A 15,217-nucleotide genomic window follows, 5' to 3' on the forward strand; every position below is an offset into this window, starting at 1 on the left:
ATTATTTAAGGATTCGAGAAGTAAGCCAAATATTTAGTAGGTAGTAAGCAGTAAGCAAGTAGGCGGTTTCGAACACACCCAGAGAGAGATTGTCCGGCCGTCTGTCTGTGCATATAATACAACGTGGGCCTAAATAGAGTGAGTAATACAATAACATTTAATGTTTTATTTATAATTTCTGATTAATATATTATTATTCTTAAGGCACTTATGGAAGCATTATTCGCTAATAAAACAAAAATCATCGGCTGAACACACAAGAACATTCAGTTGGATCCACTGAGTTGTTTATTACAATTATGCTTCATTAACAAATAAGACAGAAAAATAGTCCCTTACATGTGCACAATAAACACGGGGACTAAAACAATAGAAGCAGCAGACTTTACAAATCATCAACAGGTGAGCACGTATCTTTAATAACTGAACATGTTCTGCGGCCGCTTGCTTCCCAACAAAACACAAAAAATCAAGATTCAGTTTAAAGTAATTTACAACATGCAACATTATCCCAAAGAGACACTGAGGCACCCCCCCCCCCCCCCAAAACAAAACCCAGGGAGGAGGTCCGGGAATAATATCGGAAAAACATTTGTTGTTCTATTAATAATTTCTGATTAATATAGACAGAGAGAGATTGTCCGGCCGTCTGTCTGTGGTTTCTTTCTACAACTGACAAAGAGACACTGAGGCACCCCCCCCAAAACGAAACCCAGGGAGGAGGTCCCAGAATAAAATCGGAATAACATTTAATGTATTATTTATAATTTCTGATTAATATATTATTATTCTTAAGGCACTTATGGAAGCATTATTCACTAATAAAACAAGAAATCATCGACTGAACGCACAAGAACATTCAGTTGGATCCACTGAGTTGTTTATTACAATTATGCTTCATTAACAAATAAGACAGAAAAATAGTCCCTTACATGTACACAATAAGCACGAGGACTAACCCTGCGTTCACACCAAAAGATGCAAAAAGTTGACGCGCGTCGTGATCCCATTCAAAGTGAATGTAGAGACGCGTTGCTGCTTTACTGCCGATGCATTTGCTGCCGAGAAAACGGGCAGCAAAACTTGATTTGACGCGCGTCAAAATCTGATCTGCGGCATGCCCGTGCCCGGCAGCGGGCACGGGCATGCCGCGCCGCAAATCAGATTTTGACGCGCGTCAGGGCGCGTTCACGTATTTTGCGGCGCGTCAAATGCTGCTCGAGTTGAAATATTTCAACTTTTCGGCAGCAAACGCGTGATGACAGCCAATCAGCGTTCAACAGCATTGCCACTGAGGCGTTGCCACTGAGTGACAAGCCGTAACAGCCAATCATGGTTACTCCCTTGGAGTTACCTAGAGTTCACTACCTGATCCAGAACAAAGCAAACAAAGCGCTAAAATGGAGGAGAAAATTATCGTTGCTGTCTCCGCACACCCGGCAATCTTTAATACGACCTTGATTATTTACCGGGACCGGACGGTCAAGGCCAAAGCTTGGCTGAAGGTCAGCGAGGAGGTCGGGCTAACTGGTAAGTCTTTTTGAATTTACTTTACTTTTAAAGTTACTTTATTCCAGCTATCAATTGGACCAAGCTAGCAGTTAGCATTCAACAGCTCAGTTCAAATTACACACACAGCGCAGGCTTTTTTCTTGTCAAGAGGAGGAATGCCGCCGAAGGTGGAAGGTCCTGAGGGACACCTACCTCAGGGTGAAACGCAGGGAGGAGGCAGGAAAGAGGAGTGGGTCAGCAGCAGGTCCGTTGAAGAATTGGAAGTACTCTGCAATCCTGTCTTTCCTCGGCCCATTTGTTACTCCGAGGGAGACCAGTAGCAATATGGTGCTGGGGGTCGAGGTAGACAGGATTGCAGAGTACCCAGTCGAGGACCACGGTTCAGAGGCAGCAGCAGGGACAGCGTGTGACCTAGGAGGTTGGTCGATGGCGAAGACACACATGCACGCCCATACACAGCATGATTTGTTCTATAGATTGATAACTACCTCTTGTCACCTCAAGATGACGAGGAACTGGAGGCTGCTGCTGCCTCTGAACCCATTCCCCCACCACCACCAACTGCTGCTGTCACCACTCCTCCTATTGCCCCAGGTATGTCATTTAACATGAGAGAATTTACATTTATTTTATGTTACACTTCGTTTATGTAGTCATAAGGGTCCCTATGCATGAATGGTATGTTATGAGTATGACTAGTTATGTACTCATAGCCTTTCATGTTGAATGTATTTTTGTCTGTTACCTGACCCAAAAATGTTGTTTCCATTTGAAACAGTGAGGACACAAAACAGAAGAAGGGAGGCTGAGATAGATACCTTAATGCTGGAGGTGCTGAGGAAGCAGAACGCACCTCTGCCTCCACCTGTCCTCTCAGAGGATGAGCATTTTTTAAAAGCCATACTTCCTTCCCTGCAACGATTGCCACCCAATGCAAAGGAACAAATTAAATTCCAAATGTATACATTATTGCACGAGGCAAACTGTGTGCATAATCCAGTAGAGTTTAATTTGATAAATCAATTTGGACCAGTCAATGACTAAGTTCTGGGGTGACAATCGTTGCAGGGAATGATCCATGCCCATTTTTTTTTTTTTTGTTGTTTACACACACACACACACACACACACACACACACACACACACACACACACACACACACACACACACACACACACACACACACACAATAAAAAAAAAATTATACCAAAAATGTGTCTTCATATTCTTTATTGAATGGCCATTTATGTTGCTTGAGGGAAATGTTGCAAATTATTTTGTGCCACAGATTTTGGGGTCCAAGCAACTTGGTTTAAGGTATTTTTGTCAGTTATGTTGTGCCCTGCTCGTTGAAGAGCACAACCAAGTACGGGAGCTCCACACAGCAACAGTTAAATGAACGTTACATTTATTTAGTAACTCGAAAAAACCCACAAATCAGCATTCTGTAGTGTAGAGTTGTGTTTACAGTTAACTATGAGTATGCTAAAGGGCTAGAATAACAACCCCAAACAAAACCCAGTTGGGTGCCAGGCAGCACCAGCCTTCCAGGTGGGAGAGCGAGAGCGCCATGTTGGATTCCCCCCATCTTCTGCTTCTTCGGCTTCCTGCAGGCGAGTTCAATCCCTCAATGAGGTGGCCAGCCAATCAGCTTCCCTGGAAGAAGAACAGAGGCCAGCAGAAGGGAAGCAAGACGGCTCAGGACTGTCACAGTTACCTGATTACAAAATATAAACTAACTTTAACAAACTTAGTTAATAATGGCATATTACTGTTGTATGTTAAGGAGACATTCTTCATTAAGTCAGAAGATCACTGTCAATATCGTAATTTCAGGAAGTTTGCTCAATAGTAATGTGTAGGTGGCTCTTAAAAGAGCCGTTTTGGGTGTGCTGGTGCGCTACACGTTGTCTTGCCATGGGACGGTTCCCTCAGCAGAGAAGTAGGACTTGAAGGCCTCCCGAATCCTGATGGCTTCCCTCGCTGAGTTGTTGGCAGCAACTCTCCGTAGACCTGGCAGTGGGTCCACCTCGCCAACTGGGATGTTCCCCCTCAATGCACTTGGGGGGGTGGTCCTCCGTATGAAGTTGTGGAGAACACAGGTAGCCTTCACACACTTCTCCGCAACTTCAACGTTGACCTCGAAGGCACGCCTGTAGACCCTCCACTGGGAAGAAAGGATCCCAAAGGCATTCTCCACAACCATCCGAGCTCGGGACAGACGGTAATTGAAAACCCGGCGCTCTCTTGCCAGGTTGCGACCAGGGAATGGCCTCATGAGTTTTTTCCGAAGTGGAAAGGCCTCATCAGCCACAAAGACATGCGGCTGTGGTCCTCGGTGGTCAGCTCCTGGTAGTGGCAGGTCGGCAGGCAGTTGGAGGGTGCCAGACTGAAGAGCTGCACCAAAAGCGGAGTTGGCCAGAATCCCACCATCGCTGGTTCTTCCGTACCCCCCGACATCAATTACCCGGAAACAATATTCCGCGTCTACAACCGCCAAGAGAACAAGTGAGAAAGTTCCCTTGTAATTGAAGAACTGGGATCCTGAGTGAACAGGGGCTTTAATGACCACATGCTTCCCATCCAATGCTCCACAGCAAAGAGGAAAATTCCACCGCTCCTCAAACCTCACTGCAATGGACCTCCACTCATCTGTGCTGGGCACAGCCATGAACTCCTCCACCAGAGAGTCCCAGATTGCAGTGGCAACATCAGGGACAATGCTGGAGACAGTGGAGATCCCAACACGGAAACTATTTGCGATGGTCCTGTAGGAGTCCCCAGTGGCTAGGTATCTGCAGAATAAAAAAAAAGTGTTGTAGTGAAGATAGTATAGGTATCATACATTTACAATATTTTTTTCCCCATTTATTTGTAATATATTTTTTTACAAAGGCAGGAGTCATATTTGATCAACATAATGGATCTATTTATTGTATTTGACTACATACTATACTATTGTCGGAAGAGGATAATAATAATGGTAGTGTCTACCATGGAAACGCCTGCTTGGTGAACCTGAAGTAAAATGTTTATGTTTATGTTGTTTATTTATTTTTTACACAATGTCTTGTTTTTTTAAAAAATGTATGATGACTATATGCTCTGTAAGGTGACCTTGGGTGTCTTGAAAGGCGCCTCTAAATTAAATGTATTATTATTATTATTATTATGTTTCGATTTTTGAGACGCAAATTATGAAACCACTCACCGGAGACAGATGGACAGGCGCTCCGAAGCTGAGATGGAGCGCCGGTAGTTGGTGTCCAACTGAGAGATCCTAGCACCGATCCTAGCTAGCAGGTCATCAAACTGGACCGGAGTCAGCCTCAAATAGCGCTGGAAGCGTTCGCCATCCAGACGGAGCTCCTGCAGAAGACGGTGAAATTCACCGAGGTCTGTACGGCTCCGAATGGTCTCATGAACCCATAAACGACGACGAGCATTCTGACGTCTCTCCCTCTTCCACAACAGGTAAAGAGATATGATGCTCGTAATGTCGGCCATGGTTGTGAATGAATTCAGAAGCACCCCGGGAAAAACTTGCCGTGCCGCGAAACTTCACGCGCTGCAAAACTGCGGCGCAGCAGAAGTTTTGCGGCGCGTCAAATCAAGTTTTGCGGCGCGTCAAAACTTTTGCTGCGCGTCAAAACTTTTGACGCGCCGCAAAACTTGATTTGACGCGCCGCAAAACTCAGGCGTCAACGCGTTCGGGCAGCAAATGCATCTTTTGGTGTGAACGCAGGGTAAAACAATAGAAGCAGCAGACTTTACAAATCATCAACAGGTGAGCACGTATCTTTAATAACTGAACATGTTCTGCGGCCGTTTGGTTCCGAAAAATCAAAATTCAGTCTTAAGTAATCCACAACATGCAACACTATGCCATAAACCTCTTGGTTATTATGAATAAATATTAAATCTGCTTTAAATGAGGTTGTAAATCAGGATTATGATAAAAATGATATCAGAGCCCTTAAGACCAAAATTGGTGCCGTCTGAAATTATACAAACATTGACCATCAATAGGTATTTTATGTACAATTCAAGAGAGATCTTAAGCCTTTTCATGGTTTATCATGCTATACTTCAAAGAAGAGAGAGAGAGAGAGAGAGAGGGGGAGAGAGAGAGAGAGAGAGAGAGAGAGAGAGAGAGAGAGAGAGAGAGAGAGAGAGAGGGAGAGAGAGAGAGAGAGAGGGGAGAGAGCGAGAGACAGAGAGAGAGAGAGAGAGAGAGAGAGACACAGAGAGAGAGAGAGAGAGAGAGAGAGAGAGAGACACAGAGAGAGAGAGACACAGAGAGAGAGAGAGAGAGAGACACAGAGAGAGAGAGAGAGACACAGAGAGAGAGAGAGAGAGAGAGAGAGAGAGAGAGAGAGAGAGAGAGACACAGAGAGAGAGAGAGAGAGAGAGAGAGAGAGAGAGAGAGAGAGAGAGAGAGAGAGACACAGAGAGAGAGAGAGAGAGAGACACAGAGAGAGAGAGAGAGAGAGAGACAGAGAGGGAGCGGCCCCGCCGACCCCCCTCAGCACCCTTCTTGTGTGTGTGTGTGTGTGTGTGTGTGTGTGTGTGTGTGTGTGTGTGTGTGTGTGTGTGTGTGTGTGTGTGTGTGTGTGTGTGTATTTACGCTCAGGGTAAATACCGCTGATGACAGAGCCCAGAGGAGGAGGTCCTTTTTTTCTACAACCGACACAGAGAGGCTGACCCCCCCCCCCTCCCAGTCTGCCCCCACCCCCGGGAGGAGGTGTGTGTGCAGGGGCCATGCTCAGTCAGGAGGTCCCTTTTGTTTTCTACAACCGACACAGAGAGGCTGAGGACCCCTCCCTCCCCCCTACCCAGAGCCCCGGGAGGAGGTCCTCCTGGGTGAAGGAGGACCAGAAGGTGTGGAGGTGTGTCAGTGTGTCTGAGGACCCTCCTCCACCTGGGGACACTCTGTAGAAGGACAGAGAGCCAGCAGGCCGGTCCAGATACACTCCTACTCTGGTGGAGCCAGCGGGGCGGAGAGGGAGGTCTGTCTCTGTACCGTTGTACCAGACAGAGTAACGATCATCATAACAATCAAGAACCCAGGACTTGTTGTTCCCTCCAAGCCTGCTGTCACCACCCCGTCCTCTTCTCCTTGTGATTCCTCTGTATGTCACTCCTATATTAACCCATCCTTCCCACTCTACCTCCCAGTAACAGCGGCCAGTCAGAGCCTCTCTACCCAACACCTGGTAATGGGAGTCAAATCTGTCTGGGTGATCCGGATACGACTGGTCCTCTTCAACCTCCGTCACCTTCCTGTTGTCCTCAGACAGAGAGAGTCGTCTGTGGGCCGTGTTGGGGTCCAGTGTGAGGTCACAGGCATCTGAGGGAGAACCAGACATGATGAGCTGCTGAACCGCTCTTCGTCATCATCATCATCATCATCACTAGCACTGTTCTCCTACACTCTGTGTACATATACATAGATATGAACACATACATACATGTACATATGTCAGGGGTTAATCTAAACCGGGAAATGTTTTAATGTTTCAACCCAGCGCCTCCTTGTCGAAAATTTTAAATTACTTAAAATCTCCCGGAATGGAGAGCGAGCGAGCAAGACCGCGCACAGGAGACAGACGTGCTCCTAACCCCGTTCGCATCTGTGTAGCGAGCGCGCAGCACAACAGAGAGGGATCTAGAAACTGTGCATGAGGCAGTGTGCACGTGAGCCTCAGGCGCCTCCTGATTGGCCTGGATCGGTAAGTCAACCAATCAGTTTACAGTGTAGGCGGGCTTTTATCTCTTCTCCCGAACCAAATTTATCAGTTCAGTGAATCTGAGAGTGTCTGAGAAGAAATTTAAATAATAAAGATAAAGTGTTCTTCCAGCAGGTTCCCGAAGTACGTGTTTTTTTTTCTATATACATTACTGTATGTAATGTTCTGCATCTATGGTAACTTAGCCATTTTGAGTAATTTGGCCTTACTATACGAGTCAACATACTGGTCCTTCACAAGCCTCAGAATGATCCATTTCTACCTCAAATTTTCAAAAGCTCTGCACCGCCCTGCTGATAACCCTGCTGATAACGCCCTGTCCTGTGGACACCTTCCCCCCCGCTCGGTCGCTTTGCTCCCTCTCCATTGATGTTTTCCCCCTTGTGAATTTTTTCTAGAAAAAACCCTGATATGTACACATACATAGATACACACACCTCAGCAATGACGTTATGAACACATCAACAACAATATTATGAAAACATCAACAACAATGTTATGAAAACATCAACAACAGTGTTATGAATACACTCATTCATCACTAGTACTGTTCTCCTGAACATGACATGTGTGGGGGGGGGGGGGGGGGTCATGTGATGATAGTTACACTATTGCTACATCAACAACAAACATCTCTCCTTGGATCCAGGACTTACCAAAGACAAGCAGCTGAGCGCTGTGATTGGCCGTGCCAGCGCTGTTGCTCGCCATGCAGCAGACCGTGTTCACGCCGTACCTCCCACCTCTGACGAAGAGGAAGCCCCTCTCCACCCAGGCCTCTGATTGGTCGTCTGTGCCGTCCCTCACCAGGGGCCTGCCGTTGTGGAGCCACTCTACTGTGGGCTCCGGCGTGCCGCCGGCGTGGCAGGTGTAGCGGGCCGTTTGGCCCACGGGCAACACGTGGGTAGAGGAGTGGAACTCTGTGATGCTGGGGGCCTCCTCCTCCTCCTCCGTGAGCATCACTGAACCTGATGAAACCAGGAGGAGAGGAGTGAACGTCTACAACACGGATCTAGAGATGCAGCGTCAGACACTGCCTTCACTCTCTCCTGACACCTGTCCACTAGAGGGCGACCCAGGGGATTCACACCCAGTATTCTGGCCTGCCTTTTCATACATGATTGAGTATCACAGCAGTGTCTACAAAGATTACCCAGGGAGGGGAAGTCACTCCACAAAGAGATTAACGGGTCAGGGGCGGAGCTTGAAGAGAAGAACGCCAAACCGTTCAGCAGCTCCAATAGAAACTAGTGCAGGTGAACCCAGAAAGGGTTGAACCTTGTGATCTGACCTCACTAGACCACAATAGAAACCTGACCTCAGTAGACCACAATATAAACCTGACCTTTGTAGACCTAAACACATCCAACAACCTTTCAACTCTTAAAGAGTGTATTTACTGTATCTACGGCACAGAGAACAGAAAGGAGGAACCGTTCTCCACTCATGAACACAAACAAAGTCTACGGACCCTCTTTGTTCCGCTCAGCCTCCAGATGATCCAGGTCTAGGACCTTCTCACAGATCCAGTGGTGCAGTCTGTTACACGGCTCTTCAGACCAGCCGTCCTCCCCTGCTACGACGCAGTCTCTTGCTCCGCCGTCATCGCGTGGTTTAACGTGTCTCCAACTGAGAACCACGAGGAGGAGACAGTGGAGGTCAGTCTGTCACTTTCAGAGAAGAGATGCTGCTGAACAGAGTCTTCAGCCTTACCTTGAGGTCATGGGGGTACCATCCACCCACTTGTGGGTCCCCTCTTTCTCTCGATCACTCAGTCCAATCCAGGAAGAACCCACCAATCTGCTGACCAACCTGGAAACCTGGTTCTAATAGTAAAAGCATATGTTATCATGACCACAAAGTACACACACACACACACACACACACACACACACACCTCACACACACACACACACACACACACACACACACACACACACACACACACACACACACACACACACACACACACACACACACACACACCAGTTCTTCTCTGCTGTTGATGACCACCAGGTCTGCCTTTCTCTTCTGACAGTCTTCTCTACTGGCCCTCCAGCCCTTCTTAGTAGTAGAAACACGGTAGAGACTCTTGTCGTGAAGCATCCAGCCCTGAAGTGTCAATTCATCTGTTGAATGTAAGAGAACATCCTGAACAAACAGAGAACTGCTTATCTTACGGTCTTCGTTACGGACACACAACCCTGAGACCTGACCTTAACAGACCACATAGAAGCATGACCTCAATAGACGACAATAGAAACCTGACCTTAGTAGACCACAATATGAATCACAGAAGCAGAGGGTGTTTTTGAAATGAATGTTAATGACGCGATTGATTTAATAACTTGGATAAAACCCTCACCGAGTTCATCCAGTAAGTGCTCTCTCCCCTCTATCCAGGGTGACGGTGAGTCTAGGACAGGACAGAGGAATACAGAAGATATGAGCTCTAAAACAGAACGACATTGTCACTAAGCATCACAGGACCCACAACCAACCAAACACAAAGTCATAATATTAATACTAATTAAAATAGCAATAACTACAGTTATCAATATCATTATCGTTGCTATTGTTACAATTATTCATATAAGTTGGCCTAACACAAATTCTAACAAATACAATAATGATCATTATCATTGCTATTATTACAGGTTGAGCGCGCGCATTGCACGCTCAGCCTCTAGTTGTAATTAAACCCATAGCTATAATATGGAAACCCCAGTCGATAATGGAACACATTTCTGAGCACATAATATAATAACACTTTGCCTATAATGTTACAACGTATAACATTTAGGTTCAGCTATAACGTAATGAAGCAAGCATAATAATTTCCTCTCTGCGTTATGAAGCAAGCATCTTTTGCCCGCCAACGGAGCTTCATGCCAATTCTTTGTCAACCACGGCCGAGATAACCACCGTAGCATGTCTTTACCTGTTGTGGAAGAGGGAGGGACGGCGGAGAACCAGACGCAGTCGGTCCATAATATCGTAATGACCACGGAAGAGGCAGTGAATGAAGTATTGATTAGACCGCGATTTATGAGATACCACTAATAGTTTTATTAGTTACCACCGCTAATAAACCGTTGGAACACACAGGACCGGTAACCCTAGCAACGCCGGTAAACAAACCCCTCGAAGCCCAATCCCGACGCGCTACGGCCGTCCGGAGGCTCACACAGCTTCTGGCCGTAATATTATATATTACATTTATATCATATTATATACTATTATAGATAGAGCTCCAGGAGTGCAAATGGCAACAATCCCTTCTCCTCCATGCTGCGGTTCACCGGACTGCACTGCAGGGAACGGTTGGCCGGTTGAAAGCTGATTGGCTGTTACGTTACGTCACTCAGTGGCCACGCTGTTGAACGCTGATTGGCTGTTACGTTACGTCCCTCAGTGGCCACGCTGTTGAAAGCTGATTGGCTGTTACGTTATGTCACTCAGTAGCCGTTGAATGCTGATTGGCTGTCATCACACGAATGTCGCGGTGAAGTTCAAATATTTCAATATCATCCCACTGCAGACACAAATGGGCGTTCTCGTGTGGTGGGGGTTCCCGTTCACGCAGACTGGAACGCCCCCTTCTTATTCTTCGTCGCCTTTCTCGCTGAACTGTATTCAAATGTCAAAGTGTACTACTCCGAAACCATGTAAATAGTGTTGTAAATAAACTTCCAAAGTTTTTCAAATCTTATTTGGAAAATAACTTCACATGGTGTCTTTTCACAATTTATTCGTTACCAGCATTCGTAGTGTTGATCAGCAGTGAAATAGTCTGCCGCTGGGGTTGACAAGTTACCGGACTACTACCCATGCAAGTGAACGGAGCGTTCCACGGCATTGAGAAGACCCGTGTAATAAAGGCCTATAATATTTCTGTTTATGGCATAGATTTCTCCTCAGATTAGCCCAATAAAGCAATGAGACAAAAAGAACACAAACGCTCGCGTTTTGTGTGGACGCACCTTCACATGTGCGACAGGCCTGCTATTCTATAGCAGTAAGATGTTTAAAAACATAACGTCTAACCTGGGCGAGTCGCGGTGTGTGCGTGTGTGGTCTTACCTGGGCGCGTGTGTCGATGACGGAGCCGTTATGTTTGAAAACATAACGTGTTACCTGGGCGAGTGTCGCTGCGGTGTGTGCGCGTGCGTGTGTGTTCTTACCTGCGCGTGTGTCGATGGCGGAGCCGTTACGGTTAAAACATAACCTCTTACCTGGGCGAGTGTGTCGCTGCCTTTGTATTGGCTAGCGGTGTGTGTGCGTGCGTGTGTGTGTGCTTCCGTGTATGTTTGTGCACAGCTGCGTATGTGCGTGGTGTGTTTGTTCGGTGTGTGTGGATGCGGTGTGCATGTATGCGTTTGCGTTTGCGTTTGCGTGTGCTGTGTGTGTGTGAGAGCTGCAGGCTGCTTGGCACATGCACACTGACCAACTTGAGTAACTGGTGCGACAGGCCTGCTATTATATAGAAGTAAGACTAGAGTGTCCGTGTGTGCGTTGCCTGCGCTCAACCTCCAGTAGTTTTTAAACCCATAGCTAATAATATGAAACTGCAGAGCGCATGGTACCGTGGCCTCAAGCTGCTCAGGGCCACACCCCCACCCTCCTTCTTGACCCGCCTCTCTCCTCCTCATTTGCATTAAAGCTACTGACACAGAAACGGCACATTTTGGGAAAGCTCAATGTGCGACTGGCTCGTAGTGGCTGTAATTCTGCACCACGGCTGAATTTCAGGAACATCTTCAAATACTGTGTTTGGGGCCAACTAATACCTATATTAAAGCATCCATGAAGTAGCATGCCATGGGACCTTTAATTTCCCATAGCACAAACAGTGGGACAAATGCAGTTGATTTCTTGTTTAAACAGGGTGAGAAAACAGGGAGTGGAAGGATGCGACCATATAATGTTCAGCTAACTGTTGGGTTACAGGGGGATTTGTTTAATGGAAAGTGTAGTAGACTATGCATGCAAATCAATCATTCAATAGCTTTTACTGTTATTCAGGGCTCAAAGTGCATTGATACTAAAAAAAATGCATGGCAACTACTATTGGTTAGTTGGAAATAATAATAACAAACAGCTGAAAAATGTGTTCATGTTACAACAGCTAAGGCAGCAACCTACCTAACTATAGTGAACTAAAGCACAGGCTTGCGTGGGGGGGGGGGGGAGGGTGAGGGGGGGGTGTTGTGAGGGCTAGATTACAGATTGTACATTGGCTACCTGACGTGAGAGATGTTTTTTTTTTGTTAACAGAAGAATGCGTCATTGAGATTAAACACCTCTTCAAGTGATCTGGCCAAGACAAGCAGCAGTAGCCTATAGTCACACATAGCCTACACATAAAACATAAGAAAAATAAAACAACTAATACAGTCGGCAGGGGGGAGGTGGGATTTCAATATCCCAAGACATTTCTGGAGGCTCAAGGAGATGGAGAATATTTAAAGAAAAATAAGGTTTTGCAAAAAAGTGTCTTTGATGGACATAAGGCTCAGGTGGGAGAGTGTGTCGACGGCGGGGCTGTTATCTCAATCTTGCCGTTGTCTTGAAACATCTGCATCCGCGTGTGCAGTGTGTGTATGCACGTGCATGTGTGTGCGTGTGTGTGTGCATGTGTGTGTGGTGTGTGTGTAGGCGGTGTCCTGCGCTGCCCTTGTCTTGAAACGCCTGCATCAGCACGCCCGTGTGTGCATGTGCTTGTGTGTTCGTGCACGTATGTGTGGATTGTTTGTGTGTGTGTATGCTGTGTTTATGGGTGTGCGTGCGGTGTATGTGTGCTAAGCCTATTATTATCACTAAATCTAACAAAAACAATATTTAACATTATCATTGCTAATAATACAATCAATGATATGATTATACTGTATTGTAATTCTATTCAGGAGGATAGGATTTAGACTCACTGAAGCGCAGGGAGATGAGGAGGATACTCAGCAGTCCGATGCTCACAATGACAGTGATGTGAAACCATAGAGCTGTTCAGGAGTAGGACACACACACACACACACACCCCCACACACACACACACACACACACACACACACACACACACACACACACACACACACACACACACACACACACACACACACACACACACACACACACACACACACGGTCACTTTGGCAAAAAAAAACTTAAATGTATTTGGAGGAAATCATACTTTTTTGGATCATTGTTTTGGACTGGATTATTTATTTTAAATTCTCTATAAAGGGGCACCTACCAAATCTTCTCTTCCTGGTCTCCTCCCGGTCCAAAGACGTGTCCTCAGGTTCCTCAGAGAGTCCAGGGTCCGGTTCAGAGATGGTGACCATTGTTACTCTCTGACGGCTTCCACGGCGTCTGGACTTAGCCTTCTTCTTTGCTCTACCAGCTGGAAAAACAACGTCACTTGTTTTCATTCTGACCAATTATCAGCTTGCACTCTGATACCATCAGTGTAAGGAAATGTTTGTCTTCTACTGCACACAGACTCACGAACGCACTCAAGCACACGCACACGGACACACAGAGTAATGTGCACACAGATATATTCATACTGCGTGGCTGTCATTCACAGTCCAGACTCCCTACGGTCTGCAGAATCCCTCCCCGTCTTGAAGAAACACCTGAAGACCTCTACTGAGAACACCTCAGTAAGTGATGACTGGTACTGTGGCTCTCGTGTTTAGAACACACTTAAGCACAGCAAGTACTGGTCTCTAGCATACATGTTATTATTCCCTCATTATTGACATATACGCACACATAGGTATACAGTAATACACATAGAAATACATACGTATACATGCAGTAATGAAGGGGGGACAACATATGGCCTGAGTGTCACCAGTGTCTTTCACATCGGCCCGCACAGAAAATATGAGGACATGTATTGTGGGATAATTTAAGATATGTTCATTCATATTAATGACAAACTTTATAGAATTATGTTAAATTCATAAGTACACCTGATATCACTTCAGTTAAATGAGCATTATTAAAATACAAAATTGTTGATAAATAAACCATAGTCACTCTAATGTCACGTTGCACTACCATTAATAATAAGTAATGAAAAAACTAAACTATAACAAACATATATCATGAAACACACAACTACTTGACATCGGTAGTCCGTAACTCATGGGCGTAATCACACGTATAGTAAGGTTAATGTGAGCTTTTTGTCTACAACACACACATGTCGTTAATTAGGAGAATAAATCTGTCTGTAGGGTCGCTGGTTCATCAGGTCGGTCCCTTTGGCTAAAAACGTTTTCTAAAAGTACATTTCAAATGTTTGCAGATGAAAAGACGTTTTTTTAATGGATTATCTATTTTAACTCCTCTCTAAAGGGCACCTACCAAATCTTCTCTTGCGCTCCCTCCGGTCCAAAGACGTGTCCTCAGGTTCCTCAGAGAGTCCAGGGTCCGGTTCAGAGATGGTAGCCATGTTGACACACAGACTCCTGCAAGCACAAACAGACACAAGATTATTTTTCATTGAATATAAATATGCAACGTACATAGGTATAATATAGCAGACAGCGTAGTGGACATGTCTAGGAGCCAACTACAGATTTGTATTCATATTTGAATACAACTTAAGTCACCACATTATGGGAACGGCAGAATTAGTTTGTTTTGTTGACGTTGTCTGTGTCTGTGTGTATGTTTGTGTGTGTGTGTGAGAGGAGGGTTATGGCTGTTTTAGTGATGTGGTTGACATGGTGTGAATTATTGCAACTGTTTGTTCGTCTGAATTCTGCATTCTCCGTTCGCAAACAACATGAACAATTATTACTATTGTAAAATGAAAATCGGAAGAGTGACTTTTGTGCCAGGACAAGTGAAAGGTAAATGTACTTATCCCAGGAGCAAGGCCTCATAAACACACGCACACACACACACACACACACACACACACACACACACACACACACAC

The sequence above is a fragment of the Gadus chalcogrammus genome, unplaced genomic scaffold (genome assembly GCF_026213295.1).
Source record: "Gadus chalcogrammus isolate NIFS_2021 unplaced genomic scaffold, NIFS_Gcha_1.0 GACHA077, whole genome shotgun sequence".
In the NCBI taxonomy this organism is placed as follows: domain Eukaryota; kingdom Metazoa; phylum Chordata; class Actinopteri; order Gadiformes; family Gadidae; genus Gadus; species Gadus chalcogrammus.